Consider the following 25,455-nt stretch of genomic DNA (forward strand, 5'->3'; position numbering starts at 1 on the left):
CCTCCCATTTTTCAATCTTCCTTTTCAGCAATCGATTTCGTACTTCCCGGGTTAGGCTCAGGTATTCCTCCCGGTCAGTTGGGTCCGTAAATCTGTGCCATCGTTTCCTATAATCATTTTTAATATGGATAAAATCCTTCAGGAGATCCAGCGTGGTGTCATATTGAGTGCCTTGGCGGCACTGAACCCGCGGCCAGGCTGCATTCTTAGTCATTACCCGTCCAGGAGCCGTTTCCAGCGCGGTCCGCACATTTGACGACGGTCCGGAACATTATTATTATTATTATTATTATTATTATTATTATTATTATTATTATTATTATTATTATTATTATTATTATTATTATTATTATTATTATTATTATTATGTGTTGCTGGAATGGCTGATGACAGGGAAAACCGGAGTATCCGGAGAAAAACCTGTCCCGCCTCCGTTTTGTCCAGCACGAATGACACATGGAGCGAACGGGATTTGAACCACGGAACCCAGCTGTAAGAGGCCGGCACGCTTGCGTCTGGGCAACGGAGGATCCTTATAAGTACATTAATAACAGTAAAATCAATTGGTCTCACCTCCTTCTACACCCCACCGCCGTTAAGTTTATTTACGGCCACCTCCCATTCCCCCCCGACGAAAAATTAAAAGAAGGCTTGTTTCTTTATGTTTAAGGGAGATTCCAAACACCAATGTTCACGTCTATTACCTTCAGCTTTGAGATATAAGTATCCCCATAAAAATAATTTACTTTTTGCACTTCATTTCACACTACTCCCCCCCTCACCAAGTGAATTTTCCCGCAAAAAGTACTTGTTTCTTTAATAGTAAAGGATCTTCTAAATACCAATTATCACGACTCAAAATTCTTCAGTTTTTGATTTATGTGTCCTCATTAAAGGAATTCAACTCCTTGACACTCCCGCCCTCCAAGATGGTTCCCCGCCCCCCTCCCAAACGCGTTTTTCATTGTTTTTAAAGGAGATCCAAATACGAATTATCACGTCTGTAACAACTTTAGTTTTTATTAGATGTATGTATTCTCATACAATTAAGTCAATTAATATTTCAATACTTTCACCCCCCCCCCCCATATTGGATTTTCCGACAATACGTGTTTCTTTACTTTTAAAGCAGATTCCAAATATCAAATTTCACGTCTGTAATATCTTCATATTTGAGATATCAATAGCCTAACTAAAAGAATTCAACACCATTTTCAGTCACTTTTACCCCCCCCCCCCCCGCTCCACCCAAGTGGTATTTCCGAAAACTAAAAATACACGTTTATTTATGTTTAATAGAGATAAAAAATACCAATTTTCACTTCTGTAACATGTTAAGTTTTTTGAGATATACTGTAAAAATTCTCATTTTAAAATTTCACCCCTTTTGAGTTCCCCTTAAGTGGAGTTTCCCAAAACAAATCACCTATGTTTCTTTACATTTACAGGAGATTCCAAACACCCTCTTTTTACGTCTGTAACATTTTACGTTTCCAAGATATTCTGTAGATATAGTCTTTCAAAAAATTCACCCCATTTTGTCACTCCTGTTTAACCGCCATTAATTGGATTTTCCCAAAACTAAAAAATACGTGTTTCTTTATTTTTAAAGGAGATCCCATATACAAATTTTCAGTTCTGTAATATCTTTCGTTTCTGAGATATATGTATCCTTATTAAAGGCATTCAACACATTTTCACCCTTTTAAACCCCTCCTATTGGGATTTAAGGAAACAGAAAAAGACGTGTTCCTTTATTTTTAGAGGAGAATCTAAGTACCAATTTTACATCTGTAAATTTTAAAGTTTTAAGATGTAGACACACTCATTTTAAAAATTCACCCCCCCTTTTCACCCCCCAATATTTGGATTTTCCAAAAACGAAAAAATACGTGTTTCTTTACTTTTAAAGTAGATCCCAAATACCAATTTTCAGGTCTGTAATATCTTCAGGTTCTGAAATATAAGCAGCCTCATTAAATGCATTCAACCCATTACTCACCCTTTTACACCCTTCCTATTGGGATTTTCCGAAAACAAAAGAATACGTGTTTCTTTATTTTAAAGGAGATTCTATATACCAATTTTTACGTCTATAAACTATAAAGTTTTGAGATATAGATACACTCATTTTAAAAAATCACCCCCTTTTCACCCCGCATTAAATGGATTTTCCAAAAACAAAAAATACGTGTATCTTTATTTTTAAAAGAGATCCCAAACACCAATTTTCAGATCTGTAATATCTTCAGTTTCTGAGATACAAGTAGCCTCATTAAAGGATTCAACCGCTTTTCACCCCTTTTCACTCCTCCTATTTCGATTTTCCGAAAACAAAAAAATACGTGTTTCTTTATTTTTAATGAAGATTCTAAATACCAATTTTTACATCTGCAAACTTTAAAAGTTTGGAGATATAGATTCACTCATTTTAAAAATTCACCCCCTTTTCACCCTCCGATTAATTGGATTTTCCAAAAACAAAAAATACGTGTTTCTTTATTTTTAAAGGACATTCTAAATACCAATGTTTACATCTATAAACTTTAAAAGTTTTGAGGTATATATACACTCATATTAAAAAATCATCCCCCTTTTACCCCCACCATTAATTGGATTTTCTAAAAACAAAAAATGCGCGTTTCTTTATTTTTAAAGGAGATCCCAAATACCAATTTTCAGGTCTGTAATATCTTCAGTTTCTAAGATATAAGTATTCTCTTTAAAGGCATTCTACCCCTTTTTCACCCCTTTTCTCCCTTCTTATTGGGATTTTCCGAAAACAAAAAAATACGTGTTCCTTTATTATTAATGAAGATTCCAAATACCAATTTTTACATCTCTAAACTTTAAAACTTTTGAGATATAGATGCACTCATTTTAAAAATTCACCCCCTTTTCACCCTCGCATTAATTGGATTTTCCAAAAACAAAAAAATATGTGTTTCTTTATTTTTGAAAGAGATCAAAAGTACCAATTTTGAGGTCTGTAATATCTTCAGTTTCTGAGATATAGGTACCGGTATCCTGATTAAAGGCATTCAACCCCTTTTTCACCCTTTTTCACCCTTTTTCACCCCTCCTATTGGGATTTTCTGAAAACAAAAAAATACGTATTTCCTTATTTTTAAAGAAGATTCCAAATGCCAATTTTCACATCTGTAAACTTTTAAAGTTTTGAGATATAGACACACTCATTTTAAAATTTCACCCCCCTTTTTCACCCCCTTAGAGACGGAGTATCCAAAAACCCTCTCTTAGCGAGCACCTACATCTTAATATGACTATATCCCCAAAATTTCATTTCTTTATGTCCAGTAGTTTTGGCTCGGCGATGATGAATCAGTCAGTCAGTCAGTCAGTCAGTCAGGACAAGCTACTTTATATATATAGACTAGCAAGATACCCGTGCTTCGCTACGGTATTATACTGAAATGTATAATTGAATGCTTATTGTATTAGATATATAATCCGCCGAAATTCGCGATCTGACTCGTTTGCTGCGAGAATCCACCAAAATTCCCGATCTGACTGGTTTTCTATGATTTTACGGCACGTTTCCTCCCACTTTTAAATCTTCCTTTCCAGCAATCGATTTCGTACTTCCCGGGCTAGGCTCAGGTATTCCTGCCGGTGAGTTGGGTCCGTAAATCTTTGCCATCTTTTCCTATAATATTTTTAATATGGATAAAATCCTTCAGGAGATCCGGCGTGGTGTCATATTGGGTGCCTTGGCGGCACTGAACCCGCGGCCGGACTGCATTCTTAGTCATTACCCGTCCAGGAGCCTTTTCCAGCGCGGTCCGCACATTTGACGACGGTCCGGAATATTATTATTATTATTATGTGTTGCTGGAATGGCTGATGACAGGGAAAAGCGGAGTATCCGGAGAAAAACCTGTTCCGCCTCTGTTTTGTCCAGCATGAATGCCACATGGAGTGACCGGGATTTGAACCACGGAACCCAGCTGTGAGAGGCCAGCGCGCTGCCGCCTGAGCAATGGAGGATCCTTATAAGTACATTAATAACAGTAAAATCAATTTGTCTCACCTCCTTCTACACCCCACCGAAGTTAAGTTTATTTACCGCCAACCCCCCCCCCCCATAAAAAATTAAAAGAATGCTTGTTTCTTTATGTTTAAGGGAGATTCCAAACACCAATGTTCACGTCTATTACCTTCAGTTTTGAGATATAAGTATCCCCATAAAAATAATTCACTTTTTTTCACTTCATTTCACAATAATCCCCCCCCCCCCTTAAGTGAATTTTCCCGCAAATAATACTTGTTTCTTTAATAGTAAAGGATCTTCTAAATACCAATTATCACGACTCTAACTTCTTCAGTTTTCGATTTATGTGTCCTCATGAAAGGAATTCAACTCCTTTACACTCCCGCCCTCCAAGATGGTTTCCCCACCAAAATGCGTCCTTCTTTGTTTTTAAAGGAGGTCCAAATAAGGATTTTCACGTCTGTAACAACTTTAGTTTTTATTAGATGTATGTATTCTCATACAATTCAGTCAATTAATTTTTCAATTCTCTCACCCCCCCCCCCCCCCTCATTGGATTTTCCGAGAATACGTGTTTCTTTACTTTTAAAGCAGATTGCAAATATCAAATTTCACGTCTGTAACATCTTCATTTTTGAGATATCAGTAGCCTAATTAAAATAATTCATCACCATTTTCAGTCACTTTTACCCCCCCCCCTTCCACCCAAGTGGTATTTTCGAAAACTAAAAGTACACGTTTCTTTATGTTTAATAGAGATAAAAAAGTACCATTTTTCACTTCTGTAACATGTTAAGTTTTTTTAGATATACTGTAAATATTCTCATTTTAAAATTTCACCCCTTTTAAGTTCCCCTTAAGTGGAGTTTCCAAAAACAAATCACCTATATTTCTTTACATTTACAGGAGATTTACACCCACTCTTTACGTCTGTAACATTTTACGTTTCCAAGATATTCTGTAGATATAGTCTTTCAAAAAATTCACCCCAATTTGTCACTCCTGTTTAACCGCCATTAATTGGCTTTTCCAAAAACTAAAAAATACGTGTGTTTCTTAATTTTTAAAGGAGATCCCATATGCAAATTACCAGTTCTGTAATATCTTTAGTTTCTGAGATATGTGTATCCTCAATTAAGGCATTCAACCCATTCTTCACCCTTTTACACCCCTCCTATTAGGATTTACAGAAAACAAAAAAAACGTGTTCCTTTATTTTTAGAGGAGATTCTAACTACCAATTTTTATATCTGTAAATTTTAAAGTTTTAAGATGTAGACACATCATTTTAAAAAAAATCACCCCCCTTTTCACCCCTCAATATTTGGATTTTCCAAAAACGAAAAAATACGTGTTTCTTTACTTTTAAATTAGATCCAAAATACCAATTTTCAGGTCTGTAATATCTTCAGGTTCTGAAATATAAGTAGCCTCATGAAAGGCATTCAACCCATTATTCACCCTTTTACACCCTTCCTATTGGGATTTTCCGAAAACAAAAGAATACGTGTTTCTTTATTTTTAAAGGAGATTCTAAATACCAATTTTACATCTATAAACTTTAAAAGTTTTGAGATATAGATACACTCATTTTAAAAAATCACCCCCTTTTCACCCCCCCCCTATTAATTGGATTTTCCACAAAAAGAAAAAATCGTGTTTCTTTATTTTTAAAGGAGATCCCAAACACCAATTTTCAGGTCTATAATATCTTCAGTTTCTGAGATATAAGTAGCCTCATTAAAGGCATTCAACCCATTTTTCACCCCTTTTCACTCCTCCTATTGCGATTTTCCGAAAACAAAGAAATACGTGTTTCTTTATTTTTAATGAAGATTCTAAATACCAATTTTTACATCTGCAAACTTTAAAAGTTTGGAGATATAGATTCACTCATTTTAAAAATTCACCCCCTTTTCACCCTCCCATTAATTGGATTTTACAAAAACAAAAAAATACGTGCTTCTTTATTTTTAAAAGAGATCAAAAGTACCAATTTTCAGGTCTGTAATATCTTCAGTTTCTGAGATATAAGTACCGGTATCCTGATTAAAGGCATTCAACCCATTTTCCCCCATTTTCACCCTTTTTCGTCCCTCATATTGGGATTTTCTGAAAACAAAAAAATACGTATTTCCTTATTTTTAAAGAAGATTCTAGATACCAATTTTTACATCTGTAAACTTTTAAAGTTTTGAGATATAGATACACTCATTTTAAAATTTCACCCCCATTTTCACCCCCTTACCGAAGGAATATCCAAAAATCCTCTCTTAGCGAGCACCTACATCATAATATGAATATATCCCCAAAATTTCATTTCTTTATGTCCAGTAGTTTTGGCTCGGCGATGATGAATCAGTCAGTCAGTCAGTCAGTCAGTCAGGACAAGCTATTTTATATATATAGATTGTAAATCATTTTTTTCATGTTGTTACTATTTGAGTCAACAGTCCATAGACTGGTTTCATGCTGTTCTCATTGCCAACCTATCATGTGCTAACTTTTTCATTTCTACAGAACTACTGCATCATACATCTGCTCTAATCTGCTTGTCATATTCATACCTTGGTCTACCCCCTACCGTTCTTGCCACCTACACTGCTTTGGAAAACCAACTGTATAAGTCCTGGGTGTATTAAAATGTGCCCTATCATTCTGTCCTTTCTTCTCATAAAATTTAACCAAATTGATTTCCCCTCATGAATTTGGTTCATTTTCTCTTAATTTGTGTTTTGATCTAACCATCTCACCATCAGCATTTTTCTGTAACACCACATTTTTAAAGCTTCTATTCTCTTCTTTTCTGAACTAGTTATTGTCCATGTTTCACTTCCATACAATGCCATGCTCCAGAAAGAAGTCTTCAAAACTTTCTTTCTAATTCCTATAATAATGTTTGAAGTGAGAAAATTTATTTTCTTAAGAAAGGCCTTCCTTGTGCTAGACTGCATTTCATGTCCTCCTTACTTCTGCCCTTGTTAGTTATTTTATTACCCAAGGACCTAGCGAGTTGGCCATGCAGTAAGGGACGTGCAGCTGTGAGCTTGCATTCGGGAGATAGTGGATTCAAATCCCACTGTTGGCAGCCCTGAACATGTTCTTCTGTAGTTTCCCATTTTCATACCAGGCAAATGCTGGGGATGTAGCTTAAATAAGGCCATGGACGATTCCTTCCCACTCCTAGCCCTTTCCTATCCCTAAAGCAGCTCGTAAAATATAAAGGAAAAAACCCAAGTAACAATATTCATCTACATCCTTAAGACTTCATTCTCAATCTAATATTTCCTGCATCACTCGACTTCATTTCACTGCATTCCATTACTTTTGTTTTGGACTTATTTTTTCATTTTGTACTCCTTTGCCAGCAATTTCTCCAGATCTTCTGCAGACTCAGATAAAATAATAATACCATTGGCAAATTGGTTTTGATTTCCTGTCCTTGGATTATAATTACTTTTCTGTATTCCTATTTCATTTCCTTTACCACCTGTTCTATGTATACATTAAAAACAGAGGGTGGGCACAAACTGCAACCTTGCCTTGCTCCCTTCTGGATTGCTGCTTCTTTTTCAAAACCCTCGATTGTTATCACTGCAGACTGATTTTTGTACAGATTGTAGATAATTCTTCTTTCTCGGTAGGTATCTGATCCCCATCACCTTCAGAATCTCAAGTAGCATGGTCCAATCAACATTACCAAATGCCTTTTCTAGATCAACAAATGCCATGTACGTGGGATTGTCCTCCTTAATTCAATCCTTTAAGAGCAGACATAAATTCAGTATCACTTCACGACTTCCTACATTTCTTCTGAAGCCAAATTGATCTTCTCCCAACTCAGTTTCAACTTGTCTTTCCATTCTTCTGTAAATAATACATGCTAAAAAATTTCAGGTGTGAGATACTAAACTAATGGTGCAGTAGTTTTCACAGTTGACAGCACCTGATTTCTTGGCAATAGGTATAACAACATTCTGCCTAAAATCGGATCGCACTTACGCTGTATCATACATCTTACACACTCGCTATGCTGGTTTCTTCTAAGGCAGTCAGTAATTCTGAGGGTATGTCATCAATTTCAGGTGCCTTGTTTCTACTTAGGCCTCACAATGCTCTGTCAAATTTTGACCTCAAAATTTGGTCTCTCATTTCATTAGCATCAACGGCATCTTCTTATTCCAGAACCATATCATTTATTTCTTTACCTTGATACAACTGTTGGATATATTCCTGCCATCTTTCTGTCATCTTCTTTCTCTAGAAGTGGTTTTCCATCTGAGCTCTTAATATTCATACACCTAGTTTTCCTTTCTGTAAAGGTTTCCTTGACTTTCCTATATGCAGCCTCTGCCTTTCCTACAAGCCTCCTTCAGCCATTCTTCCTTAGCTGTCCTGTACTTTCTATCTACAGTAAAACCTCGTCAAGATGTTTCTGCAGTAGACAAGGATAAAGGACGTGTTAAGTGAGAAAACGTAATAATGATTTATGAATAAAACTGACATGAGGGCATTTTACATCATGTATCCATCAGTACCGTGGAATCTATGTCTACCATTTCTAAAGATGAGAGTAAAGTATTAAAAGGGCTAAAAAATACGAGAGAATTGAAAACTTTAATGCTGGGGCTTATAAAATAACAACAGTGCACTGAAAGGTATGAAAAACGCCAGACAACAAATATAAAGACATTTGCATGGGGGCCCATAAAAATATCAGAGTATTATTGCAGATCGCACTCTTTCTAAAACAAAGGTTACTGAGAGTAGAAGCCTTTTATTTTGGACCAGTGGGTTAATAAACATTACTTTTTGGTCACACTCTTAGATAATGAATTGGAGGTTACACTCGACCATGTGTGACTGCAAGGAATGACTTTGACCGCCATTTTGAATCAAACAAATCTTCGACCAACTCGAGTGATCGAGTCAAAACTTGAAGGTGCAAATTTCAACATTCGCACCACCTCTGCACTCTTAAAGATGCAGATGCCAGTCGACTCTCTGACAGATTTTAATTTTGTCTTCATTAGTAAGGAATTTCACAACATTTTCCATATCCATAACAAGGCTATCATGCGACAAATATTCACTACCTTTCACTGTACCACTTAACACAAAATGAATTTCTAACTTCCGAATGGAATATAAAATACAAACACAAGCAGGCTCACTGCGTTATTCGGCAATCTCGTTGCTAACTCGCAAGCAAAACTGAACGTTCCTGAGGCTAATGGCTTGCTCCCCAAAGGTGTAACTTATCCTGTGAAGTTCAAGAATTCAAGGCCTTTTCCCATAATTACGCAACTGTGGTGACGGCTCGTATCCAAGTAGGAAATCTCATTCCTTTCACAAAGGATGATATATAAGAGTTACAGAGCTAGGAAAAATGTAATTATACTAAGCAGTAATCGTGAAAATTCGTGACCCAATAAGTGAGGTATTTTTATATGGATTTAATATGACGAGAATCGGGACTATGAATTTACGATGTGCTAAGCTGGAAAACATGTTAATGAGGAACACACTAATGAGGTTTCACTGTACTTCATTCTTTAATCACCTGTATGTTTTTCTGCCCTCCTCTTTTTTTGATTCTTGTACTTTTGTCAATCTCCTGATTCTTAGTTGATCTTTCCTTTCTTCCTAACCTTTCTTCAGCAGCTCTACTGACATCATTTTTCACGACTGTCCATTCTTCCTCTATTGTGTTATATTCAGCACTTATGCAGCATGTCCCTTAAAAAACAATCCCTCACACTCTTTTCTTTCAACTTGTCTACATCCCATATTCTTTCCTTTTTTCAATTTAATCAACTTCAAGTGGCATTTTCCAACACCTGGGTTTCTTGAATCTGTGCCTAATCATAATGAAGTCCATTTGATACCTTCCAGTGTCTCCAGGTCTCGTCCACGTATACAGCCATTGTTTGCGGTGTTTGAACCAAGTATTAGCAACGACTAAATTACGATCAGTTCAGAATTCAACCAACCAACTTCCTATTTAATTTTGTCCCAGTCTAAATTCTCCTACTCCATTACCTTCTCTTACTTGGCCTACTACTCATTCCAATCTCCCATCACAATTAGATTCTTGTCATCTTTTACATATTACATTAAACTCTCTCTCTCTCTTCATATATTCTTTTGATTTCATCATCATCCGCTGAACTAGTGGCCATATAGACCTTCACTATTGTGGTGGACATTGGCTTGGTGTTTATCTTGAATACAATAATCCTTTCACTATGCTGGTTGTAGTAGCTTACTCACTGCCCTATTTTCCTATTTGTTATTAAACCAACTCCTGCATTGATTTTGAGTTGATAATATTATGTAGTCACCTGACCAAACATCCCACTCTTTCTGACAATGTAGTTTGCTTACAATCTACATCTAACTTTAGTCCATCCATTTCCCTTTTCAGAATCTTTAACCAACCACAACAATTCAAACTAACATTCCACACTCTCGGACCTCCAGAATGTTAGGATCCATCTTCCTGATGATTATCCCCTCTCATGCAAACCCCATCCAGAGATTCGAATGGGGTACTATTTTACTCCAGAATATTTTACCCAGGAAGAAGCCATTGTCAGTACATAATTCATACAGAGAGAGCTGCATGTCCTCAGGAGTTAGTTACGGCTGTAGTTTCCCGTTGCTTTTAACCATGTAGCAGTATCGACATAGCTAAGCCATGTTAAATATTATTACACGGCTATATCAGTCAATCATCTAGACTACCACACTTGCAACTACTAAAAAAGCTGCTATCCCCCTTTTGATGAACCATTCATTAGTCTGGTCTCTCAACAGATACTCATCGGATATGGTTGCACCTATGGCTCGGCTATCTGCTTCACTGAGACATGCAAGGCTCCCCCCACCCCCTGTGGCAAGGTCACATGGTTCACAGGGGAGGTCTCTTTTCACATGACTTCTATTTAGGATATAGAAAACTATTCATTTGACTACCTTCTGAATTATCTGATGATGAAGAACAGGCTGATTGCTCTATCAATATTATGAGTGACTTATAATCTGTATACTGCATTTTGCCCTGTAGAAAAAGCCCCCCTAAACATGCTCAGAAAGACTGTAGAAATATGCCATGACTCAGGATCAAACCACTATAATTGGTTTCATAATGTAACATAATAACAGACTTGCTTTTTAAACCTTTGACATACTATGTTTTTTTTTTTAATTGATGCTGGTCAGTTCCTTTAGAAAATTTTTAATGTTACATGACTGTTTTATATCTTTTTCATGCTACCCCTGGTCTAACAATTCTGTCTGACTTTCCCTTTTAGATCTCATATTCTTTGTCTTAATTTGATAGAAGACTAAGACCATACATGATTCTTCAACTTCAATATCAAGATATAAGATTTATCCAACTTCTGCTGATATAATGTGCGAATGCTGTGATGCATTTCTTACTGCTTTATATGCCAGTGTATCAGGCCAATCATGTGTTATCAAAATATGTGTGAGTTGCTGTGTGTCTCTTCTTTTGTATTCCAATGTCCTGTGTTAATAAAGTTATTCTCCACATAATGACTGGGATGCAAGTGGTCAGTATAGTACTGGTATTTTTAAAAAAATTGATTGTGCGATGTGTAAGAATTAGTTACTTCCTTACAACAAACTCAAGAACAGCTGGCATCTGTTCAGGTGGACCAACATTTTTACAAGATTCTGTGAGCTGCCACTTATATCAAATAAAAACTTGGTAAGTATGGTTACACAACAAAAATCGCCTGCAAACTTTGGGAACAATTGAGGCATTGACATGGGAAAGGTAGTAAGTCATAAAAAGTGAATTTTTACAGGAGAAGAAAAAAATAGTCTTGCCAGCACTGTGAAACAGGTGATATTGAACAAATATGTAAAATCAATGAGTTATTCATTTATCAGTTTAACACACTATGTTTCAGGCACAAATTATGCAATAAAACACATTGTGAAAAATCACTGTCTATTCAGTTTATCAGTTGACATATGTAATTCAAGCACAAATTTCAGGGTAAAATGAAGGATTTTTTTTTTCTTTTAATCAAAGAAATTCAGCATGGCCAGTAAGTCCTTTTCTTTCAGTTCACTGATGGTTGGTCACCTTCCATGTGGTTGTAAGTACTGCATGTTGTTGATCGTGTGATAGGACAGCCCTCTTTTGAGGATGTTGTGCTACTTCCTCAGTTCTCTTTGAATGATCACCTTGTCTTGACTGATGGAAATTCAGCTCTTGAAATTCTTATCCAGCTCACAGAGCTAATCTTAAGGTGTCGAGTATTTAACTTAACTATCTCTTGCTTTCCATGGCAAAGTCACAAAAATCGCCAGACGTCGTCATGATTACATAATTCTTGAAAATATTTAGCCTCTCTGATCCTCTCCACAACTTCTTCTGGGACCATTGTTGGACACATATAATACCTATTTATAAAAAAATCCTGTGGGTGGGGGACGCAGATGAAGAATACACCCATGGTATCCCCTGCCTGTCGTAAGAGGCGACTAAAATGGTAACACCCCCTGCAGGTGGGGGACGCAGGTGTAGAATACACCCCGAATATTCCCTGCCTGTCGTAAGAGGCAACTTAAAGGACCGACCTTGGTGTGGACATGGATTGCGGCTTGGTATCATGTGTTGGAACTCCTGTGGATGGGAGGGATTATATACATTCACGGGTAATCCCTGCCTGTCGTAGAAGGAGACTAAAAAGGGTCATGTGGCCATAGGTCCCCTCTTTATTTCTCTTGAGGGTTAGTTGTAGACCGATTCAAAATTCTTGATGTGCGTGCTGCTCGCAGACGGGCCTCTTACATGTGCGATTCCGCTCAGAAAGCCGGCTTGTGACCACCCAGGAAACTTGCAGGTGGGATACCTGTGCAGTACCGCCTGACAACACAGGTCCCCGCACACCCGAATGCCAGAAGGACATATTATTATTAATTGTTTTGTATTTTTTTCTCTCTATTACTCAAGAAAATTACATGACAAAATATATCTTCGTGAAAATTCTGGAGTGAATAATACGCAGTTTACAATGGATGGAATATTCTCAATGATTCTCATCACCTATTACCATTCTGGAAGTTACAGTCTGTTTCACAATTATGGATTACAATTTATATATATAGGTAAGAATAAATTATAATATTAATTTACAGGTATTTACATTAACTGAACTGATATAAATGTTTATAGACAGTGCCTGTTTCATGACATAACCTCAAAAACAATGCGATCCTATCACATGTAAACATGATGTAATAATAATAATAATAATAATAATAATAATAATAATAATAATAATAATAATAATAATACCAAATGGATGTAACACTTCACAGCTATACATTATTTGAGCTTGATATCTGCATTAGTTACCCATCGGTGAGAGAACATTGTTTTCAAGTTATACCTGTTATTGCACTTGCATCAATATCCCTCCTATTACTTGAAACAATTTCCACACTTTGTCACACTCGTCGACTTTGCCTTGGATGTAGATTGTATCTTCTGTCTTCCTCGATGTTGCTGGATGTGCTCTCCTCCTCTTGACCAGCATGTGCTGTGTCGGGGGTTGAGGTTGCCTCGCTGCCAGCCTCTTCCTCGATGATAGTCGATGTGTTACATTAAGTCGTTCAATTCAATCACCTTATGTTGCTGTTGCTCACTTAGCACCACCTGGGGGACATGTGCAGGGCAATCAATAGGTACAATCCTGTGGACGTGAGCAACTGTAAAGTCAACACCTCGCCACTGGTTACCCGTACTTAGTCATATCCCACCACCCCCCCCTGAGGAGAAAGGAAGCTCTGCTGAGAGAAGCAAAGAAGATCCTGGTCATCTCCCGCATTACCACTTCACCAGATATTTTGTTACCCATCGCCACGACGACTTAGATCTAGGAGACCAGCAAGTATACTCGCCGGCCGACTCTTGAGGGATAATTTTAATCTAACTGAGAGCTGGCCAGATGAGTGGTCAATTTCAACATCTGGAACAAATGCTCATGACCTAAATCCAACCCTTAAAATGAAGGGATTCAACCTCCCAAGGAAACTATGGTGTCGTCTCAACAGACTGAGAACTGGGCACGGACGCCGAAATTTCTTATGCCATAAGTGGGGTTGGATGGATTCTCCAATGTGTGAATGCAGTGAAGAGCAGCAGACCATGGACCATGTCATGCTGCGCTGCCCTCTTCATGCCTACTCCGGAAGCCCCAGCGACCTGTTTTATCTTACAGAAAGTGCTGTAAAGTGGCTGAAACACTTGGACCTGGACTTATAAATTTGTAGTTATAATCACCATACGATTAAATAAATAGTCGACGTGTTCTCCTCATTATGACCAAATGGTGCTGTGTCATTAGCAGCCTCTCCTGCAGGCTTACTCTATATGCGCAGTGGTCGGGTGACTCGCCGCAACTCTGATGCGTGAACCTTGACAGGAGGGTTGGTCTTCAGTAAATAGACCCCATGGCCCAGCTGTTTATCCACCTCAATGGGACCAATCCACTTAGGCGCGAGACCTTCATGAAAACCTCGAATCTTATTACTGACTGGGTGGTTATGTCGCAGTACTTGTTGGTCTGGTAGGAGGATCTGCATCTCTTCAACATCTTGAGCCTTGGCCTGGGTAAGGGATCTCTTCTCGGCCAAAACTTGCTTCTCCTTGATGTTCTGCTCCTGCTGCCACTCTGCCAGGGAAACAGCTGCATCATCTTGACCCGAAGTGGATGGTGGACGTATCTCCCAATCCCCACTGCCGTACAGCTGTCGACCAAGAAACAGCTCTACTGGGGAATAGCGGGTGACACGGTAGATGCGCCATCACAGGGTGAGTGACTGCAGTATCTGACGGTCCCACAGTCAATGTTCTTTATCTATCAGGTGGACTCGTAGCATTCTTTTCAGCTACTGGTTCTGTTGTTCTGTCGGATTTGCCCTTGGGTTGTAGATAGGGGTGGCCCAGTGCTTCACACCCCATTCCGTCATCATTTATTTCGACTTCCTCTACGTGAACCGGCTCCCGTTGTCTGAGAGAATGCACTGTGGATAACCGTAGCGGCTGAATACCTCTTCTTGTAGCAGGCTGGTGATGCATCCCATTGTGGCTTCAGGTATCGGAAAGGTCTCAATCCATCTTGTGAAAAGATCAGTGATTACTGGGAGTCCTGTTTTACCCCGTGGTGTTCTAGGGTAAGGACCCATCAAGTCCAGGGCTATGACCTCCCGCAGGCATTGTGGCAGTCTTCCTCTTAACATAACCTAAAGTGCACTAACTTGGGACATTTGTGTCATAATATTTTGCAATTGCGACAGTTGGTACACTTTGGTAAGGAGCTTTGAGTTGAGAGTTCAGCTGAACCTTTCCCCTTTTTCTTTTTGGATCAATCCATTCTTTGCTACGCTTCTTCCTTCTTGCATAAACTTTTAGGGGAACGTTATATATTACCCCCACCAGAAGAAATGCGAAAAATTTGGAGAAAACGATGTCCATGACCGGAAGCAGGGGGGTGACACTTCATAGGGAGCGTCCGAAGCAGTTCTGAGATGGGCCAATCGATCTCCGCCAACTAATGAAAACTAAAATTCTCTTTTAGAGGGTTAATTTAGAAGGCAGAGGTTGGCATTACACATTCAGTTGCGTGGTACAGCAAATTCAAAACACATCACCGTTATCGTTCAGTCACGCAGTGACCGTTGTACTGTACACTACCTTAGTTGTGCGAGTCAGTGGTGCGCGGTAGTGGTAATCACTTGTGTTTTGCTTAAGTGTGGTGAAGGAGTGAGAAGTCATGGAGACCGATAGTGGCGGAACGTTGAAAGTGGTCGGGCATAATCTACGAGTGGAGCGTGAGATTGTCGTCCCCATGAATGAGGAACCCATAACTGATACACATAGTAATACGACACAACAGCACGATTCTCAGTCATCTGAGACTACTGTACAGAAGCGTAGTACGGAAGTGGCAGACCATTCTAATCCAGACCAACTTAACAATCAATCCGAGGTGTCCCCAGTAACTTCACCCCCGGAATATTATAATCGCTTTCATCATGGACCCTTCTTTGTATTCGTTGACTCCATTAACGATCAAAATATAGGCAGTTTACACCCTATGGCACTAGGTCGCCGATTCTATGAAACTAAGCTCAACGTCAAATCTATCCAACGTAAGGGACGCAATAGACTACAAGTCACTTTCCATACGGCTTCTCAAGCAAATGCCTTTTTGAGTAACCCTATGCTTGAAATCCTAAAAATTAAAGCTTATATTCCATCTTCACAGGTGTTACGCGTAGGCATTATTCGTGGAGTTGAAAAAGGTTTATCGAATGATGAAATTTTACAGTATCTGGAATCTGAGGCACCGGTTAAAAGCGTGCAACGTCTTAATCGTCGTGCAATTCAAGATGGAGAAACCCAATACCTTCCTACAGGTTATATAAAAATAGTTTTCAGGGCTCAAACGCTACCATCCCATGTAGCCTTATATAAGGTGTATATGGCAGTTGAACCTTACATCTTTTCACCTATTCGCTGTCGTAAATGCCAGAGCCATGGACATACAATTCGGCAATGTCAAGCCAAAAACGCACGTTGTGGGAAATTTTCGCAGCAACATGAAACCCTGGCTTGTACTGAGCAATTCACGCAATGCGCTTACTGTAAGAAAAATCATGTTACGGGTTCCTCAACTTGTCCTGAACACAAGTATCAAGTTAACATTAAAAGGTTAATGAGTACTGAATACCTGTCTTTTCCCGAGGCTAAAGCTCGAATTGCCCTTCCAATTTACCATTCCGAACAACAAGAACAGCAGTTCCCTCCACTACCATCGAATCCCTCATCTCCTCCGACACCAAACCCCCGTAAACGTAAGTTTACGCAAGTCATCATGCAGTCTCCCCCTCCTACACCCGAGCCAGGCTTTGATCGGCAAGGATACATGGCCATCCTGCGAAATGAACCTTCGGTTCCAGTAAATTCGTTCCCGTCAACGAGTGCCATGCAACAACCTCTGCACTTATCATACCCATCAAGTTCGTCACTATCTAATGGGCAGCAACCTTCCGCAGCCCCCCAAGATATAAGCTATCCTCCTACCAAGGAACGACTTCAACAAGAAATCCAGCAATTGCTGGTAATGTTAATTCAAAGTATGAGCCATGAGCCTCAGATTCACCATGTATTATATAAACTACGAGATTCTATCATGAACATTCTTGCATGATTACAATACTCCAATGGAATTGTCGAAGTGCCACCTCTAAACGGCATGAATTACAAATATTAATAAACGAAACGCAAGCTAATATTATTTGCTTACAAGAAACGTGGTTTCAACCACATTTCATTTTCAGATTATTTCAGGTATTCCGATACGATGGTAACGGTTTTGATGGAGTCGCCACATGTGTACAAACTTCATTACCCTTTACACAATTCCCTTTGCAATATTTCATTCCACACACTTATGCAGTAGGGATAGTACACCATAATACTTGTTTTATAAATATCTATTGCCCCCCCCCCACATTTACATTACTCAGAATCAATGGACGCAATTTTTCCAACAATTTGCAACATTCCAACACCTTTTCATTCTCGGTGATTTCAATTGCCATCACACTGAATGGGGGTGTATCATAGATGCAATAAAAGGCTCCAATTTACTTGCTACCTCAAATCATCAGAATCTGTTTATTTTAAACGATGGTTCCCCGACCCGTTTAACTCCGCCTGGATCTCCACCCAGTGCCGTTGATCTTACATTATGTCGTCCAACTATGGTCCCTGTCACCACCTGGCACACATTATCTGATACCTACACCAGTGACCACTTCCCCATCATCATAACATATGGTAATCGCCCAATAATTTCCCAGTTTAAGACACCTTCATGTAAACGTAATGTCCGATCTTATAAAAATTTCAATATTTCAAACTATCAATTATATCTCAATCATATCTTGCAGCAGGAACACGAGTCACCTATTACCTTTCCAACCTTACTCCCTTATTTAACCCAATATTTAAATATGTTTCATCCGTGTCGACCGCTTAACGTGACGACCCACCCACAGAAATACGAAATAAAATGGTGGGATAAAGAATGTCACGATCTCATTCAACAGCGAAAACAATTATTTAAACAATACCGCCAATCAATGACTCAGCAGCATTATTTCCAATTGCGAAATCATATTGCAAAAACAAAGCTTATCTTTAATGCAAAAAACGAAAAGCTTGGCAGTCCTTTATTTCTACATTAACTCCTCAATTACCAGCAGCGAAATTTTGGAACGTGATCCGCATGATAACGCGAACATTCCAATACCAAACTCAATATTCCTATCCGCGACAAGTTTTAGAAGACTTTTTATATACCCTCGCCCCAGTATCAGTAAACCCGCCATTTCTACCCAACTCACAGGACAATTCTCGTTCTTTTACTTCTTTATTAAAGCCAATTACATATAACGAACTACAATCTGTATTATGTACCGTTAATAGCTCGTCCCCAGGACCTGATGCCATTACTTATCTCATGCTCAGGGCCCTACCCCCTCACGCCCAAATTTATTTACTACAACATTATAATAGTATTCTTGAGACATTACACGTACCAACAACATGGAACGATTTTTTCATAACTCCTATATTGAAACCAAAAAAACGACCTACCGAACCTGAAAATTTTCGTGGCATAGTTTTGGGATCATGTATACGGAAAGTCTTCTGTAAAATCCTCATGAAACGAATGACGTGGTTATTGGAATATCACTCACTATTACCTAAGAATCAGTTCGCTTTTAGACGTGGTAATAGTACACAGGAACCTATTATTATTTTCCTACTCGACATCTTATTGGCAAAATGGCGGAAACAATCTACCGTGGCAGTCTTTTTGGATATTAAAGGTGCCTATGATGCGGTGTTATTGCATATTCTCTGGGAGAAATTATTTATTTCTGGATTTCCCATCAAATTCCTTTCTATTTTAAATCAACTATTTACCAATCGCCGGTTAACCATTAAATCAACTCAACACACAATTGAAAGCCGCTATACATCAAAAGGATTACCACAGGGTTCGATACTAAGTGGAATTTTGTTTGCCCTTTATATGAAAGATCTCGAATCTATTGTGACTCCACACGCTCGAATCCTAGCTTACGCGGATGATTATGTTATTTATTTTCTCACTCCAACATTGATCATTGTAGAACCATAATATCTAGCGTTTTAAGTTTAGTCCTTCGGTGGCTAACAACCCATGGACTTTCACTTTCAATCGCTAAATGTGCAGCGATGATCTTTACAAATAAACGAACCTTTGATAAAAGCCCTATTAACTTTGATACCTATAGCATCCCCTTTGTCCCACAACACTTATATTTAGGCATACATATCGACCAAAGACTTACATGGCAACCCCAAATACAGTATTTAATTCGGAAATCTGATCATTATATTACTATCTTACGAACGGTAACGAAACGTGCATGGGGTGCTGACCCCTTGTCAGCATTACAACTATATCGTGCAACCATTCGGTCCATACTTGATTATAGCGCCCATATTATTGATTTAACCGCTAAACACAGTTTACTAGCTTTAGATCGTCTTCAATTTTCAGCACTACGTATCAGTGTGGGTGCCCTCCGAACAACACCAACTAACGCTTTACTAGTAGAAACTACAGAAGAACCACTGTATATTCGAAGGATAAAAATTTCAAAAAAATTCCTACTTAAACATATTAGCAGATCGAACTCCCTTATCGTACCTAAATTAAAATTAATATATGAATATTATCAACAGCGTCCTCCACCTCATCATCAGTACCCCGCCATATATATGGCGTATGCTGAACTCCACCATCTTACTGAAACTATACTTCGCACACCACGCGTAAATTTGTATTCATATGACTATGATATTCAAACATTCCGTCCTTCTATTATCATTGCCCCTTATGATTCATTAAAACAATCAATGCATTCACCTCATCCCAATTTATACCCTCTTAAGAAATTTAAAAGTTCAATAACCTCACCAGATTATCACCTTTTAACTGATGGGTCAAAATCGACTACTGGAGTTGGAGCAGCATTTTATGATCCACAAACACAAACTATCTTTAAATATCCGTTGCCTAATAATTTAACTATCTTTGCAGCAGAATTATACGCCATATATCAAGCTCTCTTATATGTCCAACAGTTACAATCCAAAAAATAAATATATTCAGCGATTCTCAAAGTGTATTACAAGCTCTCCAATCCTTCGCCCATAGTCAAAATACATATGTCTACGAAGTTAAACACCTTATTTTACAACTCGAAACATCCGGTTTTGTTATAACGTTAATATGGATTAAAGGGCATAACCGACACGCAGGCAACGATATGGCCGATATAGCAGCAAAAGAAGCCAGTGCAGATACCGCGAACTTATTACAAATCAAAATCCCGATTTCTGACTTCTTTCCATATATCAAAAATGAAGCTAAACACCCATGGTGCACAAAATGGCGTTTATCAGCTAGTACGAAAGGCCATTATTACTATCAAATTCAACCGAATATTCCCACACTTCCGTGGTTTGCAAATGGTACGTATACACGACGTCACATAACTAACATCAACAGACTACGTTTTAATCATGCCTTAACCCCGGTATATTTATCTCGATTTCAAATTACGAACGATCCAACTTGTTCCTGTGGTGAATCTCAGGGCGATAGTGATCATTTGTTTTTTCATTGCCCCCAATATGCACGCCAACAAGCTATTTTAATGCAGAAATTAATTAATGTCCACGTACCTTTCCCTACACGACTTTCAGCTTTGTTGTATCAACCTTCGCCTAAGATCATTGCTATCTTAAACGAATACCTTGATAACACTCACATCAAATTGTAATTACGATCTAGATTTTCAGTTGTTTTTTCCGACATGTTGGTGAAGTGGCATTTCTATATGTTCCGGGTGAGTGGATCTTGCACCAAGAAATTTATTACTCTCCCATCTTGTACAGTGCAACACGTTTCTATTGCTCAAGAAAAATAGGTTATCTGTGTATTGGACCAGTGCAGATAGTTTCATACTTTTATGCCCTTACATATACACGATATCATAGTGCTTCTTTCAGTTTATCTATCTAAGTGTAATCGTGCTAAAACTGGTTATTAATGATGTAAACGTGTGCTATTGTGATACAAGTGAAATATTTCATTGGGCTCGTGACTGGGAAAGAATATATTGGTTCCCAAATAAATATCCGCAAGACAAGACAAGATACCGTTATCGCTGCGCGCGAAGGGACCTTGATCGTACGGTATGTAATAGTGCTTGTTAGACGAAAATTTGTTGAGATTCTTTCGCATTAAACGAGATTTTTGATCCAGTTTTTTGAGAGTATGGTGTGAAATTATAATTATGCGCGTTCTTAGTATGAAGAAATAGTATTATGATCATGAACGTACTTCACATTGAACTACCTAGCTGTTGCGAGTAAACGTCTGTGTGATTGTGCTTCTTACCTGCTGTTTGGAATAAATAAATTCAAAATATAAACTGTGTGCATTACGTTATGTTTTACTTTCATCCTTTCCTTCTCGTGTTTTCCATTCCCATACATAAAAGTTGTGGGAAGGGTTCAACGAACGAACGAAAGAATGAGGTTATGTTAGATCGTGATTTAGACAAGTATGGGCGTTTTGGGGTTTTATATGAATTGCATTAACATTTTCAGTAATCAATGTTGCATTTATCACTTAACAGATGTAAATTTACATTAAAATGCGAACGGTGAAACAATGATACAAGCTAGCGTTATAACAGTATTGCCAACATACAAATACGGTAATTGCAATTTACTTTTCAAGTAAAAGACACGAGAGAAGCTTTAGATACAACATTTCTACCGAAATACAATCATTATCTCTATCACAATTAAAATTTTAACAAAGTAACAACTATCATCATCGTGTTTACTTTTTTTTGCTATTTGTTTTACGTCGCACCGACACAGATAGGTCTTTTGGCGACGAAGGGATAGGAAAGGCCTAGGAAGTGGAAGGAAGCGGCCGTGGCCTTAATTAAGGTACAGCCCCGGCATTTGTCTGGTGTGAAAATGGGAAACCACGGAAAATCTTCTTCAGGGCTGCCGACAGTGGGGCTCGAACCCACTATCTCCCGATTACTGGATACTGGCCGCACTTAAGCGACTGCAGCTATCGAGCTCGGTCATCGTGTTTACTACGAGGTACTATCGTGGGATTTATTTCCTTATGTTGGCAGAGAGAAAGTGGCCACTGTAGCTTCCATGACCTGTTTTCTCAGCTAACTTTATTATACAGGAGTGACGGATCTATTTCTCTTATACCGGTATGATCCTTGACCGGACGTAGAAGACAGGTGAAGAATATGGAGGAGTCGGTTTCCAGCGAGAGGCGCCTTCTCGGAGGAATGACGATCATCCATGAAGAAGAGGAGAAGGAAAAACTGATAAAAGAAAACAAACCAGCAAGAGAAACAAAGGTGAGGAATAGGAAAGGAGAAGAAAGGTTTTATTGCACTGCAGGTACAGAAAGTACTGCAAGTTCTGCTGTCAGTTAATCGGAATACAAATATTAGCGTTACTGCCTGATAGCCGGGAGACAGAGTAGCTTAGACGGCTAAGGCGCTGGCCTTCTTATCGCACCTTACCAGGTTCGATCCTGGATCAGTCCTGGTATTTAAAGTTCACATACGTCAACTTCATGTCGATAAATTTACTAACAAGTGAAGGAACTTCTGCGGGAGTAAATTCCGGCACTTCGGCGTTATCGCTCGTACTGCGTTTCATAGCAGAGCCAGTCAGGATTTCGATCCTAATTTCGATGTAGGTTAAAAATTCTAACCTAGTCGGTAATCGACCCTTGTAATCTCAACCCCGTCTGGTGCGACATTTTTTATCGCAATCATTTTATAAATCGACTTTGAACTGTATGTAAGTTTTAAAAGGCCGCTCTCCACTGATTAACATTTAGCAACAACATGTTAAATGTTAAAAGGGTTAAATGTTAACTGGTGACACCACAACATGTTAAATGTTGAATACTCTTTCACTTAACATTGTGTCCACACTTAATGAACATGTTAAACTTGACTTTCTTTGTTTATATATAGGTAGTTCATCATATCAATTTGCGGTAATACATTTAGGTGGTGTCTAGTATTTTTAAACAAGGATAATGTACTCAGATAAAGAGGATTTGGTCTTGTTGCTGCCACTGTTGCTTCTTGTTATGATTTATAAATGCATTTTTATTAGACACATTTCCTCCCATCATTCTGCTCATTGCTTTAAAAGCAAACCTCTTTGAAGTATAAACTTCGTCCGCTCCCGCCCCCGACTTCCGACTTTTCTGATTTTTTTGCAATACTCGGCTGTACTGGGAGGGGAGGTACGCTAGATTTTTTTCGATGCACTCGCGGGAATAATTATAGATAATTTGGAGTTCCTGGAAACTGTCGGCTTTTTTCGCTTTATCTCTGTATTCCTTTGATGAGACATTCCACAACAAGGCCTTTCTATTATGTCATTAATTAAGTCCAAAGTAATCTTGTTCCACTCCATTTCTGACTGTAAATTTTAGTTTAGTGCAGAGAGAACGACACGCGTGCTCCTACCGGTACTGTATTTGTAGCTTATAACAAGGAGAATGAGTTTGCGGAGTGTTGTAACTATAATCCTACTTCACGAGAAGCACGTCGTTTGCGTCGTTTGGCTAACTGTTGACATGGAAACGGCAAGGAAGTTGCCGAAGCTGTGCCAACATCTCACGAACAACAAATTGACTTGACATGTTTTCCACTTGGAGCGGAAAACACGCCAACATGTTAAAAGTGTTAACCTCAACATTCTGAGTTAACATGCAAAGTCAATTGGAAGGCACAATCACAATATAACTTACATGTTAATTGTAACATGTTGGTGTTAAATGTTAATCAGTGGAGACCGGCCTTTACACGGACAGCAAGTAGAGAGCACACAGGCTGTGTGCCAAGCTAGACTTTGAAGATTGCTGACGTACTACTTGATATGTGTGACCGGACGCAGGGTTATACAAAAACTTTATTCAACGCACTACTGCACACATAAATATTGTCGCCAGGTACTAAAAATAATTTTATATGGTTTTTACACCAGGACAATGCTAGGGAGGGACTGTACGTAAATTAAGAACACGACTGCTTCTTTTTACACTATAAAACCCCAATGTTGCAACCATAAATAATTAGCGTTACTTCCAAAATAATAATAATAATAATAATAATAATAATAATAATAATAATAATAATAATAATAATAATAATAATATTGGGGTGTGGGGTTAGGGGCATGCAGCGGGGTTCGAATCTAACTGTCGACAGCCTTTCTAACATATTGAAAACTCACTGTCGCCAAACCCCATGTCACAACCATAAAAAGTTAGCGTTACTTCCAAAATAATAATAATAATAATAATAATAATAATAATAATAATAATAATAATAATAATAATCGTATTGGGTGTGTGGTTAGGGGCAAGCAGCGGGGTACGAATTCGACAGTCGACAGCCTTTCTAACACAATGAAAACGTACTGTCACAAGCCTCCTTGAAGATCGTTTATCCGTGGTTTTGCATTTTACACCATGCAAATGCTGGGGGCTGTACCTTAATTATGGACACGGCCGCTTTCTATCGTTATAAAACCTATCTAGATAGGAAAGTCAAAAGAAATAAGCTACCGGGTACAATCAATTTTGAATTTAACACTAACATGCCGACATCGTGTTAAATACAGTATTCAGTTTCCTCGATGCAAATGCTGGGGGATGTACATCAATTAAGAACATGATCACTTGTTTCTTATCTCCTATCGTCGGTATATAATCTACCTGTGTCGGAAAGCGACTACCAAAGCCATTATTCATGATGTGGCATACTGGCTACCCTGTCTACGTCGTATCTTATGAACAAAGACAGGAGTGGTCAGTACGTCTGCACAGTACAGATACTGTTTATGTACGTGGTCTGTTCAAACGTGTTTTTATCAGTGCATTTTATATTATCGTGAAAATGAATATTAATTTTTAGGTATTTGTGTACAAATATCTGTGTGCATGTGTGAAAACGTGGAGATGGTTACAAATGCCAGCCATGAAGATAGCTTTCCGTGAAGCTAATAGGTCACAAACCAATATATACTTATCTGAAAATGGTTTTCCTCGGTTTTACATTTTCATACTAGGCAAATGGTAGTTAGCAGTCCTGAAGATAGTTTACGCATAGTCACTTGCTCTGTTTATATTCGTTAACAAGAGTGAAGATATATATATATATATATATATATAATACCTGTGCGTGTGTAGAAACTT

The 25,455-nt window shown here is 38.3% G+C and overlaps 1 protein-coding gene across 1 annotated transcript in view; it reads left to right on the forward strand.

Annotated features, from left to right (window-relative positions):
• LOC136857945 (uncharacterized) overlaps nt 1-11,534 on the forward strand; it is a 227,703-nt gene extending 216,169 nt beyond the window's left edge. Inside the window, exon 7 of the mRNA XM_068228317.1 lies at nt 11,329-11,534. The gene's annotated coding sequence lies outside the window, so the exon portion shown is untranslated. The remainder of the gene's footprint in view (nt 1-11,328) is intronic.
• The last annotated feature ends 13,921 nt before the right edge of the window (nt 11,535-25,455 follow it).

Source organism: Anabrus simplex, chromosome 1 (genome assembly GCF_040414725.1).
Source record: "Anabrus simplex isolate iqAnaSimp1 chromosome 1, ASM4041472v1, whole genome shotgun sequence".
Lineage (NCBI taxonomy): Eukaryota > Metazoa > Arthropoda > Insecta > Orthoptera > Tettigoniidae > Anabrus > Anabrus simplex.